Genomic DNA, 11,858 nt, shown 5'->3' with positions numbered 1-11,858 from the left:
TATTTTAGGTGCTCATGCTTGCGTTTTGCAGCGCATGGCGCTATTTGTCTCCCTAGAGTTTGTGTTTATGCACTTGACATACTTATGGTCGACATTCAGGCATTTCGTGGGTATGAAGTTTGGATCGGGTTGCACGCCACAACAGTGAGATGTTGAGTACGGTCCCTTATACTTATTTTGTGTGTTTTGTTTTTCATCTCTAAGGTAGGTTCATAGCATTGTTTGGCTGTTCTGTTCGTTGCGCAGGCCGGATAGTCTTGTATTCAGGTTCGTTATTCCTTATTGGTCATATCTGAGTTGTGGCTTGTTGGCGCATTGATGGCGTCGTATGAGATTTTAGATGGTGTTTGAGGTGGCTTATTGCCCGAGCAGCTTGTACTGGGTGAGACGAGGTTATTGGATATGAGATCAGTGCAATCGAATTTGTGTAAGGTATATTAAAGAGAAAATGTCACTAGTCAATTTAGAATGAGGTAATGGTTTTTGTCAAGCGGAGTGACTCCATGAGTTATTGATTTGACATGCGGTTATTGGCTTCTATAGGTCGCTCTCATCGTTGCAGTATCACGAGGGTTGGATAAGGGCATATGCACATTATGAGGTATAATACGGGCACCAGTATAATGAATTTGCAGCTTCTACGGTTGGAGGATGTTATTATGGGCATACAAAATTTGAGGTGCATTGTGTGATTTCAGCACGGGTGCATGTTCATATTTAGTACAATGGGTTGATATTGATACAATGTTCGTATGTTAGAATCAGACCTCATAGAGAATTTCGGATGTTGGAATTTGGTTCAAAGGCTTGTGGGCTAAGGTAGTAGGAAGGATCTTCAGTCTAGATCGAGCAAATGTGCTCACATGGGTTGTGGTGGCACAAGCAGGTGCACTAGGTGTTAAATAGTGGAGTTGGGCAATTCCGGAGAGGTTCTTGGCACGTTTGTGGACGAACGTATGTTTAAGTGGGGGAGAATGTAACGACCCGACCTATCGTTTTAAGCTCTAGCGCGTCGTTCAACAGGTTGAGGCCTTGAGTAGCTTCACTTCATGTTATATGACTTGTACGTGTGGTCGAAACTGAATTTCGGGAGGTTCGGAGTTGATTCGGATGGAAGATTCTCAATTCGGAAGCTTTAATTTAGAAGAGTTGACCAAGGTTTGACTTTTGAGTAAACTGCCTCGAAATCGGGATTTGAAGGTTCCAATAGGTTCGTATGATGAATTCGGACTTGGGCGTATGTTCGGGTTGAGTATCGGGTGATCCGAGAGCATTTTAATGCTTATTGTGGAAAGTTGGCAATTTGAAGGTTTTAGAATTTCCTAAGTTTGGTTTGATGTTGACTTTGGTGTTATCAATGTTCGTTTGGGGTTTTGAGCCTTGGAATAGGTTCGTATCGTGATTTATGACTTGTACATAACGTTTGGCGTCATTCCGGAATATTTTAGTATAATTCGGACGCGTTCGTCGAAGTTTGAATATTTGAAAGTTAATAGGAGGATTTGATCGTCTATTCATGGTTTTGATGTTGTTTGGTGTGATTTGAGGCATCTATTAGGTTCATGTTATGTTTTGGGACTAGTTTGTGTGATTGGACAGGGTCTCGGGGGCCTCGGGTGTGTTTCAGATATGTTTGGGTTGTGTCGCGCTCTTATTTGATGTTTCAGCATCATTTCCTGGGGTATAAAGAATACTATATTGAGATAACAACATTTTATTTGTGATTTTATTAAACCATTAGATCAGTATCGTAATTACGGAGTCATAGCAACAAGAATCATCGAATTTCGATGTCGTATGCGAGAGTTATGCCCATTTTCATGTCGGGAAAGATTGCTGGTTTCTGGTGCGAACCTTTGTTCTTCGCGAATGCAAAGAAGGATTTCTGGGTTGAACGGTCAACACAAAAAATTGCTCTTCGCGAATGCAAAGGTGTCCCGCGAAGGCGAAGAACAAAAATTACTTGGATAGTGTTTTAAATGGACAGACCGAGCATTTTAGTATTTTGAGCATATCTTGAGCTCTACAGCTCGATTTGAGTTAATTTTGCGCCGTCGTTGTTCTCGTATCAACAAGGGGGTAAACATCTAACCTTTATTTTGATGTTTTTACATGATTATTTTCGTTGGTTATCATTTTTATCCGTGTTTAGATTGTAAAAATTTAGGTTTTGATCCCTAAAGTTATGAGATGGTAAATTCTTGACTTGAGGGTCAATTCATGGATGAAATTGGATGATTTTCTGAATATATACTATATATGTTATGAAAAATAATTATTTTCGATAAGTTTTGGAATCCGGATGCGTTGGCCTGGGGGGTTGACTTTGTTGACTTTTTTTGAGGATTTGGGAATTTTTTCTAATTGTTAAATTACGAGTATTTGAGTATAATTTGATTGATTTGCACGTTGTTTGATTAGTTTTGGATCGTTTGGCATCGGTTTGAGGTGTTAGAAAGGCGTTGGAGCCGGTTATCGAATTTTGGAACGAAGTAAGTTTCCTGTCTTACCATGTGAGGGGGAAACTATCCTCTAGGTGATGTATTTGATATGTGTTACTGGTTGTGGGGGCTACGTACGCATGAGGTGACGAGAGTCCGTACGTAGCTAGATTCATGTTATGTCCGGGTAGATGTAGGCCTTTATTATGCTATTGCTTGCCCTATTTGAACTTAATTTGCTAATTTAAATTGCTTGAATTAATAAGTAAGAATTTTGTTAAAGATTATGTTAAATCGGGCTTCATTACCTAGAGATTTGGCTGATTGTTAATCATTGATGGGGACTTATATTCTTTTATAGGTTTCAATTGTCTTGCACGGTACTACAATACGAAGTCGCTTTCGGAAGACGGCATTTGGAGAAAGGTTGAAGACAAACCCCGCGTTGAATTACCGTTTCGTACTTCCCATTCTCGAATGTACCCAAAACGTAAAGTATAGTAAAGTAGTAGATAAATATTGTGTTTGATTACTTTCTTTATGTTTATCTATTTTCTAAACACATAGGGTGAATTGCATTTGATAATAATCCGGTTAACTTGTAATATTGTACATTAGATAATTCACATAATTTGTATGAACACTTAGGTTGTCAAATATGTATATTAAACTTGGTCAATAAATTAGAATTAACATACACATAATGAATTAGATTAGTTGTATACCTAAAAAAAACATCTCATCCTCTTTTCATGAAAATAAAATAAATTATTTTATCGTATTTTCTTAAAGCTATACTAGCATACCTTTCAGACCTCGCTATATGTAAATTATTCTTCAACTAACACATTTTGAGTAGACATATTTTGTAAAGACATTAGAATTGAATTGTTATACTTTTCTTTGAGCAATTTGGGCCTTGTAGTCATTTGTGCTTGACTCACATAATTTGTGTTTCAAGATCATGACTCGAGAGATGGTCTTTAGCTACTCATTTAATGATAATTTATTTTTAGCGCGAATATCTCCTTGTATTGATGGTATAATTTTCTATGTCATAAATATTTTGATACATATTTCCTATACCACACTCATTCCATTTATCAAATTGATTCTTTTAGTTTATTCATGATCTATTAAGATTGTTCAAAAATTATTCTTTTTTACTTTTACCAATCATTTAAAGTAAATTTTATTTTTTAGCTTTTCACTTAAATAGTTAATCTTTGCACATACATCGAAATCTTCCAAAGTGTATCCTTTAATTAATATTCTTTTAGTTAATTTATAAACATTCCACATGTCACTACATAATATCTTATATTTTCATTCCTTTAACACTTACTCATTAATGCTAATATTTTCACATTTTTGTTTCTTTGGTCAAATTACTCATATGCAAATAATCATTCTTTTCTTTTCGCTTTACTCCTTAATGCATATTTCTCATACTTTAACCCTTCATTCAAAGTTTTCGTCTTCAAATCACAAGTAGATTCTCTTAATCTTATTCTTGTGAAATTCAAATCTTTGTTTAAATACTTTGAGCCAATATGCATTCTTTAAGTACATTTTTTTTATATTATTCAACTCACACTACGATGCGATTCTTTAATATATTTTAAATACTTTTCATACTCCATTCTTGTTGCATATTTTGTTACATATTTAATCATTTTTGTCTAAAGTAATTTTTACACTTAGTCTATTCTTTTAAAACATAACTCTTTGTGCACTTCATATATTCTATACGATTCGATATACCTTAATCATTTTGTTTTCAATACACAAAGTCAATGGTATACCTTATTTGCACATTATATGGTGTGTATTTAATTATCCATTTGGGTACATGTTAATCGCCCTCTTATTTGAATTCTTTGTGAATAGTAGTGAGTATATACTTGAACCTCCCCTCTTATTTGATCGAGTCCACAACACCTTCTCCTCGAGATAACTTAAATCCTTACTCACAATCTCAATAGTTTTGCAGACTACAATCAAATGTACATTATATAGTGTAATATAGGTATCCTAGTGTACCTTAAACATTATGTGGCGACTCTAAACTTTAATAACCTTAGAGAGTACTATAAGTTGTAGGTTGTTTTGTCTCGTAAAAAATAGGGTGCAACAACATGTCGACTCTGCTGGGGATACTTCAGGTTCTAATCACAGCGGACTCGATCAATTACTTGAGGGATTACAGGTTCTCTAATACTCTAACTTCTATTCTTTCTGTCACACGTTTCAAGTCGTATATTCTCTGCTTCAAGTTGTATATTCTCTGCTTCAAGTTGCATACTCTTTGCTTCAAGTTGTATATTCTCTGCTTCAAGTTGCATACTCTTTGCTTCAAGTTGTATATTCTTTGCTTTGAATCGTACATCCTCTGTTGCAAGCGGTATACTCTTGTCATATGCTTTAAGTAGTATATTCTTTGTCATCCGCTTCAAGCGGCGTATTCTCTATCATGCTCGTGTTGTATATGCTTTTACACATGCCTATGCTATGTGCTTTCATAGATCCCATGTTGTATATTCTTTGTCACATGCTTTGGTACTGCCATATTGAATTGTCATCACTTTTCTATCGACTCTTAGTCGTGCACAATCACACACAAGTCACGCGAGGGTTGTTTTTTCCGCCCTCCGAACCTTCTTTCTAAACTCTCTAGTTTCAGATACTGGCATACGAGGTTAACTACGTATCATCTCACAGTTGTCCTTAACTCATGTCCGAATCTAGGTAAATATAGTCTTAGAATTCCTAGGTCACTGTAAACACAATCTTGTTACATATTCTTTGTATTTTATCCATCCCCTATTTGTTATATATATTCTTTGTTTGCTATTAGTATGTATCATTCATCTGTTACATGTACGTTCTACTTGTTATCCACTATTGGGTTCTCTCTGTCTGACTATTTTGGTTGACTTGTGTTGAACCTTTAATCTCTTGAATATGCATACCCACTCCGGTCTTCATGACCATCCACCATAATCATACCATCACTGGGACTCTACCATCTTTCAAAGACACGCCAATTCGTCCTTATACACTTTCCATTGATTTGATGTATTCTTCTTAATCAGGCTTCACATTTTCTTTGGCTTCAATCATTTGAGACAGATCCATGCGCTGTGCTAGCATCTACCTCTTATTCAAGATCTACCAGTCTCCACCCACCCACCTAAGAATTCTCATTCATAATCATACTTCTTCTCAATGAGCGATCATCCATTCTTGATAACCATACAGATCTATTAATCCCAGTAGTTGGCCCGAACTACGTTTTGACCTGATTCTTGCTTTGGCAAGATACGTAGGCAACCCTACATAAGGGTTCGATCTCCCCACTGTTTCAAATTAATTTCTTCAGCATTGGAAAACTAGGGCAGTTTTTTTGAAACAGTGCAATGATGTTTTCAACCTAGAAATCTTCGAGAGCGTCAAAAAAACATCACCCAAAAAATCCAAATATTAAAATACCATACCACTCTTACCCCAATCCTCACTCAACCTTAATTCCCAACATATGGGATGCAAGTCATTCCTTCAAGCGCCTGGATATGGAGTCACACTGCTCACTACCACTTTCCAAATTCATAGATTCGATACAAGTCAACCCATTTTTATTGCAGAGGCAGGCTATTAGTCAACTTTCGAGGAGTGTCATGCTCGCATGACCCAGACAGACAAGCAAGGACAAGAAAAGCCTCGAGTCAGTATAAAATTATTCTCCTCCCTAAAATCTAAGAATTTTTCTTTAGACGCAGGAGGGACGACATAATTTTCGGAACCATCATGGACTACCGACATCGCGTTTCTCATCACAACCGGATACACCACTGGATGCACGGCCTAATCTACTCCCTCTTGATGCTATAACTTCACCTAAGAGGAACTCTAACTTTTTCTTCTCTGAGTTTTGCAGGTACATCATCTCGACACTTCACGGGAGATAACATCTAGTTTGAGACTTAGTGGAGCATCAGTCAGATAATCAGGGGAGTAGTAGTTTTACAATGATATACATAATTTTTTATAACTTTGCTGCTCTCACCACTTCTCTATATTCAGATCATAATATCGTTCCCGGTTGTCAACCTGGGACGATCATCCAATATCCCGTAGACGGCCGAAAGGTGAATCATCCTGGGACTGTGTAGGAAAATAGCATCCGACATCGGACATTGTGGAACATCAACCGAATAATCAGGGGAGTGTTAGTTATAATTCTTAATTTCGTTATTTTATGACGACACTACTCTCACTATATTTTTATATGTGCATCAGATTATCGCCCGGGCTAATAGCCAGGGATGATCACCAAAAGGTTCATGTGGATAGCTGGAAGGTCCCAACAAAACATCCTTACAATCAATTGGGAGACAACCTCAAAATTGTCTCGCAAATAATCAGGGGCATCAAGGCAACTATTCGAAGGAGCAACTGGGGAACATCTTCTGGAAGGAGTCACTCTTCAACTTCAGAGATACCACACCCAATCATGGGTACAACAAGGCATCACTCCGGGTTTGTCTATTCCCTTGCATTTAATACATATATTTGATGCAATTAATATAGTTAGTTGCAATTCCTTGAAGTAGGAGAGTAAAAGAAGTGTTGAAAATCATACATCTCATAATTCTTTCCTTGTTGCTTCGAAAAAAAAATGCAAAGGGTCATCTCTAAAAAAATAAAAAAACTGCATATATCTTTCCCTGTTTCTTCAAAGTCTTTCTGTAGACATCAAAGGAAAATCAAAATCAAAAACATATTTCTGCATAATTTCTCCTTGAGGAAAATCAAAAAAAAAAAAAAATCCGAAATATCTTCCTCTCTCCCCAATCTTCACGAACTACGCGTACCTGATTCTTCACCTTGTGTCAAGATACGTAGGCAACCTGTCATGGATCCGGTCTTTCTCGTCCTTAGTTGGTCGAATCGGTCAAGTCTGGCCACTTGGGTCACAGTTGACCCAAGATCCTTGCAAAAGGGTCATCTCTGAAAAAAATAAAAAATGTATATATATTCTCTTGTTCCTTTGAAGTCTTTTTGTAGACATCAAAGGAAAGTCAAAATTCAAAACATATTCCAACATAATTCCTCCTTGAGGAAACTCAAAAAATTCGAAATATCTTCCCATATCCCTAATCTTCACGAACTACGCGTGCCTGATTCTTGACCTCGTATCAAGATACATAGGCAGCTTGTAATGGGTCCGGTTTTTCTCGTCCTTAACTAGAAGAATTGGTCACGTCTGGCCATTGGGTGACAATTGACCAAAGATCCTTACAAAGGGATCATTCCCAAAAAATCAAAAAATATAACAAACGTCTGTATATCTTCCTCTGTTGCTTCTCTAAAGGTCTTTCCATGATACATCAACATCAAAATCAAAAATATCATTCTATTTTCTTGAGAAAATTCAAAATCCAAAACATCTCCCCTTCATCTCTAACCTTCCCGAACTACGCCTGAACTGATTCTCGTTTCGACGAGATACGTAAGCAACCTTCGGCTTCAGTCTTATTTTTCAAAAAAATTAAAAAATAATCAATCAAGTACCCTTCCAGGGTTTGATCTCATCTTTAAAAAAAAAAATCAAAAAAATCAAACAAGGACCCTTCCCGGGTTCGATCTCATTTTTCAAAAAAATCAAAAAAGGCTCCCAACGTCTGGAGATTTTCAATTCCTGTTACTCCCATCGTGAGGAGATTTTACTTTTCTGTCAGCGCTCCTAAACGGAACGGTACCCAGTCCTGTACTAACAATGCTCCTATACGGAATGGTACACAGCCCGTCTTTTACCTTTCCTATCAGCGCTCCTAAACGGAATGGTACCTAGTCCCGTACTAACAATTCTCCTATACGGAACGGTACACAACCCGTCATTTTACTTTTCTGTCCATGCTCCTATACGGAATGGTAATTACAAAGTCCGTCTAACCTTCAATGTTTCGATATCGCACCTGAACGGTAACAAGACCCGTCTAACATTCAATGCTCCGATATCGCATCGGTACGGCAACAAAGCCCGTCTAACATTTAATGCTCTGATAGCGCTTCGGAATGGTAACCACCAAGCCCATTTCACATTTAGTTCTCTCTATTAAAAATCACAAAAATTGATTAATTCAAAAGTTCAAAAAATTAAAATGAAACGAAAATCAAAAAAATATTTTATTTCCACCATTTCTGAATTATGCTTGACCTGATTCTCATTTCAACGAGATACGTAGGCAACCTTCGGGTTCGGTCTCATTTTTTCAAAAATCACAAAAAAATTTCGATTAAGTCAAAAAAAAGAGAGAGAAAAACAAAAATTATTGTTAAGTCAAAATCCAAAAATCCAAAAAAGGGGAACCCTTCCTCAGGTTTAGTCCCATTTATCAAAAAAAAAACCAAAATAAAGGAATAATCATCAAATATTGAGTTGCTTGCTACCAACATAATTAGGAGTGTGTATGAGAAAGAACAAGTGTTTAAGTGGTATGACGGAGAGGATCAGCTTCGGATAAACCATAGACTCTTGTGGTACCTCTCAATTAAACCTTAGTGATGCTTGAAAAATCACTTGCTTATATTTAGGGTAAGAACAAAGCCGATCTCATCATTTCATATGCATTATGTGGTGAGTCTAGATTAACATTCATTGCACTGTAGATCTAGAACTTGGCCCGAATGTCTGTTGAGGCGAAATCCTGAGTTACACTTGGTTTGTAAAATGACCGTAGGCCGTCTTTGACCCGTTTGAGCCTTTCTAGCCTGCCAAATGAAATCAATCCCTAGCATTCCCCCTTTGAGGCTTAAGCCTTTTTCTTGAACAACCACATCTTAGGCTATACCCTTTTTGTGCTCAAATACACAACCCCTCTCTTGGCCCAACCTCCCCGCGTGCGCTGAAAACGTATAACTTCAGATGAAGACCAAAGTGAAGGCGACAAGCATGAAAAGGCAAAAGATTCAAAGACCAAGACGATCGGAGACATGGCTTCAGGAAAAGAAGGCGGAAACTCTACCATTCAAAAGGAGGATCTAACAAGAAGGAGAAAACTTTCACAAATTCAAAGAAAAATAAAAAAAAAAGAGAAAAGGAATAACTCCATAAATTCAAAGAGGAGGAATCCCGACGAAAAAAAAAAGAAGGAAAAAACTCTTGCAAAACATGAGAAACCTCAAAACAAAAGAAAAAACAAAACCCTCCGAATATGGAAGAAGAACCTCCTACAAGTTCAAAAGAAGTAAAAGAAAAGAAAGGGACATCGAGCCGAACAAGATCAAGCGCCAAAGCATGGTTTGAGCTCCGAAGACACAGATGCAGTGCAATGCTTATGGAAGAATTAGTCACTTTCAACCCAAATGAATATCCTACCCAACCCTAAGCGTACATTACAAGCTAATGATAAAGCCCTATGTGATCTTATTCCAAGTGTTCTCACATGAGTGGATACTCACACAAAGGTAAAGCATATGGTATCTCAATTGCATGCATTGAATATCTTTCTGAGTATGAGTGTACTTCCCAAAATGTCCTAAAGTAAAAATACAAAAAAATAATACTTCAAATATGTGTGCAAATTAGGACTATTGTAACGATCCGACCGGTTATTTTGAGCTCTAGCATGTCGTTCGGCGGTTTGAGTCCATGAGCAGATTCACTTCATGTTTTATGATTTGTACGCGTAGTCGGAATTGAATTTCGGAAAGTTCAGAGTTGATTCAGATGAAAAATTCTCAATTCGGAAGCTTTAAGTTGGAAGAGTTGACCAAGGTTGAATTTTGTGTAAACGACATCGGAATCGGGATTTGATGGTTCCAATAGGTTTGTATGATGATTTTGGACTTGGGCATATGCTCGGGTTAAATATCGGATGGTCCAAAAGCATTTAAGTGCTTATAGTGGAATGTTAGTATTTTGAAGGTTTTAAAATTTCCTAAGTTTGATTTAAAGTGGACTTTGGTCTTATCGATGTTCGTTTGGGATTTCGAGCCTTATAATAGGTTCGTATTGTAATTTGTGACTTGTACGTAAAATTTGGCGTCATTCCGGAATGTTTAAGTGTAATTCGGATGTGTTCGGTGTAGTTTAAAAGTTGAAAGAAGGGTTTCTATCATCGATTCGTAGTTTGGATATTGTTTGGTGTGATTTGAGGCCTCAAGCAAGTTTGCATCATGTTTTGGGAATGGTTGATATGATTGGACGGGGTCTCGGGGGCCTCGGTTTTGTTTCGGATGGGCTATGGGTCATTTCGCCATGTTTGGGCTGTTGTTTCTGATATCTGGTGCATCCTTCTTCGCGATAGCGAAGAGCAAAGTGTTGTTCCAGGCCTTGTGAATCGCGATCGCGGAAGGAGGGTCGCGATCGCACAGAAGGAATTTCTGTTGTCAGTGGTCTAACTTCCGGAGCTTATATCCTGCAATATATAACGAATATGGAGATGATCGAAAAATGAAAGAGGTAGCCCTTTGAATATAGTTTTTAGAAAATCAAACTGTTTGTCATTTAGAATTTTTTACAAAAAGTTATGGCCATTATACCGAAGGGTGTTTGTGAAGAGGAAACAAAATTTATATATCGCAATCGCGAGGTTTTGGCCGCGATCGTGATGAAGGAAACGATGCTGGAACTTTTGTTAATCGTGATTGCATGGATATTGACCGCGATCGCGAAGAAGGAGGCCTGGCAGGTGTATTAAATGTCTAATTTTGGGATTTTGAGCTCATTTCTTCACTTTTAAGTTCTTGGAGCTCATGTGAGGTGATTTGGGGTGATTCTTGAAGATCGTTTTTGCCATATATCATAAGGTAAGTTATAACTACTTGTTTTGAGTTAAATACATGGGTTATATATGGATTTTAACATGGAAATGTGATAGAAATTATGGAATTTTTGGAAGAAAACCTGGAAATGGTATTTTTAGATTTTGACCACAAAATTGGATATGGAATTCAGAATAAACTATATATTTGAGTTCGCGGTATTATGGGTAAAGTTTATCTTCAAAAACTTTCAGAATCTGGGCACGTGGGCCCGGGGTTGACCTTGTTGACTTTTCGAACAGAGTTGGGAATTGTTAAAATTGATTAATTATGAGTATTGGAGTATTATTTTTATTAGTTTTCATGTTATTTGATTAGTTTCGGATCGATGGGCATCGGTTTGAGGTGCTAGAGAGGCGTTGGAGCCGGTTATGGAACTTCCGATCGTGGTAAGTCTCATGTCTAACCTTGTGAGGGGGAAATTTATCCCATAGGTATTATATTTGTTATGTGCTACATGTTGTGGGAGCTACGCACGTATGAGGTGATGAGAGTCCGTGCGTATGCTAGAATTACTGTTTATGTCCGGGTAGACTTAGACTCACGCCATGCTTTAATTGTAATATTTGAGTTATTATTGACTAGTTA

This window comes from Nicotiana tabacum, chromosome 13 (assembly GCF_000715075.1).
Source record: "Nicotiana tabacum cultivar K326 chromosome 13, ASM71507v2, whole genome shotgun sequence".
Taxonomy (NCBI): Eukaryota; Viridiplantae; Streptophyta; class Magnoliopsida; order Solanales; family Solanaceae; genus Nicotiana; species Nicotiana tabacum.
The sequence above is the reverse complement of the archived record's forward strand: the minus strand, read 5'-3'. Positions refer to the sequence as shown.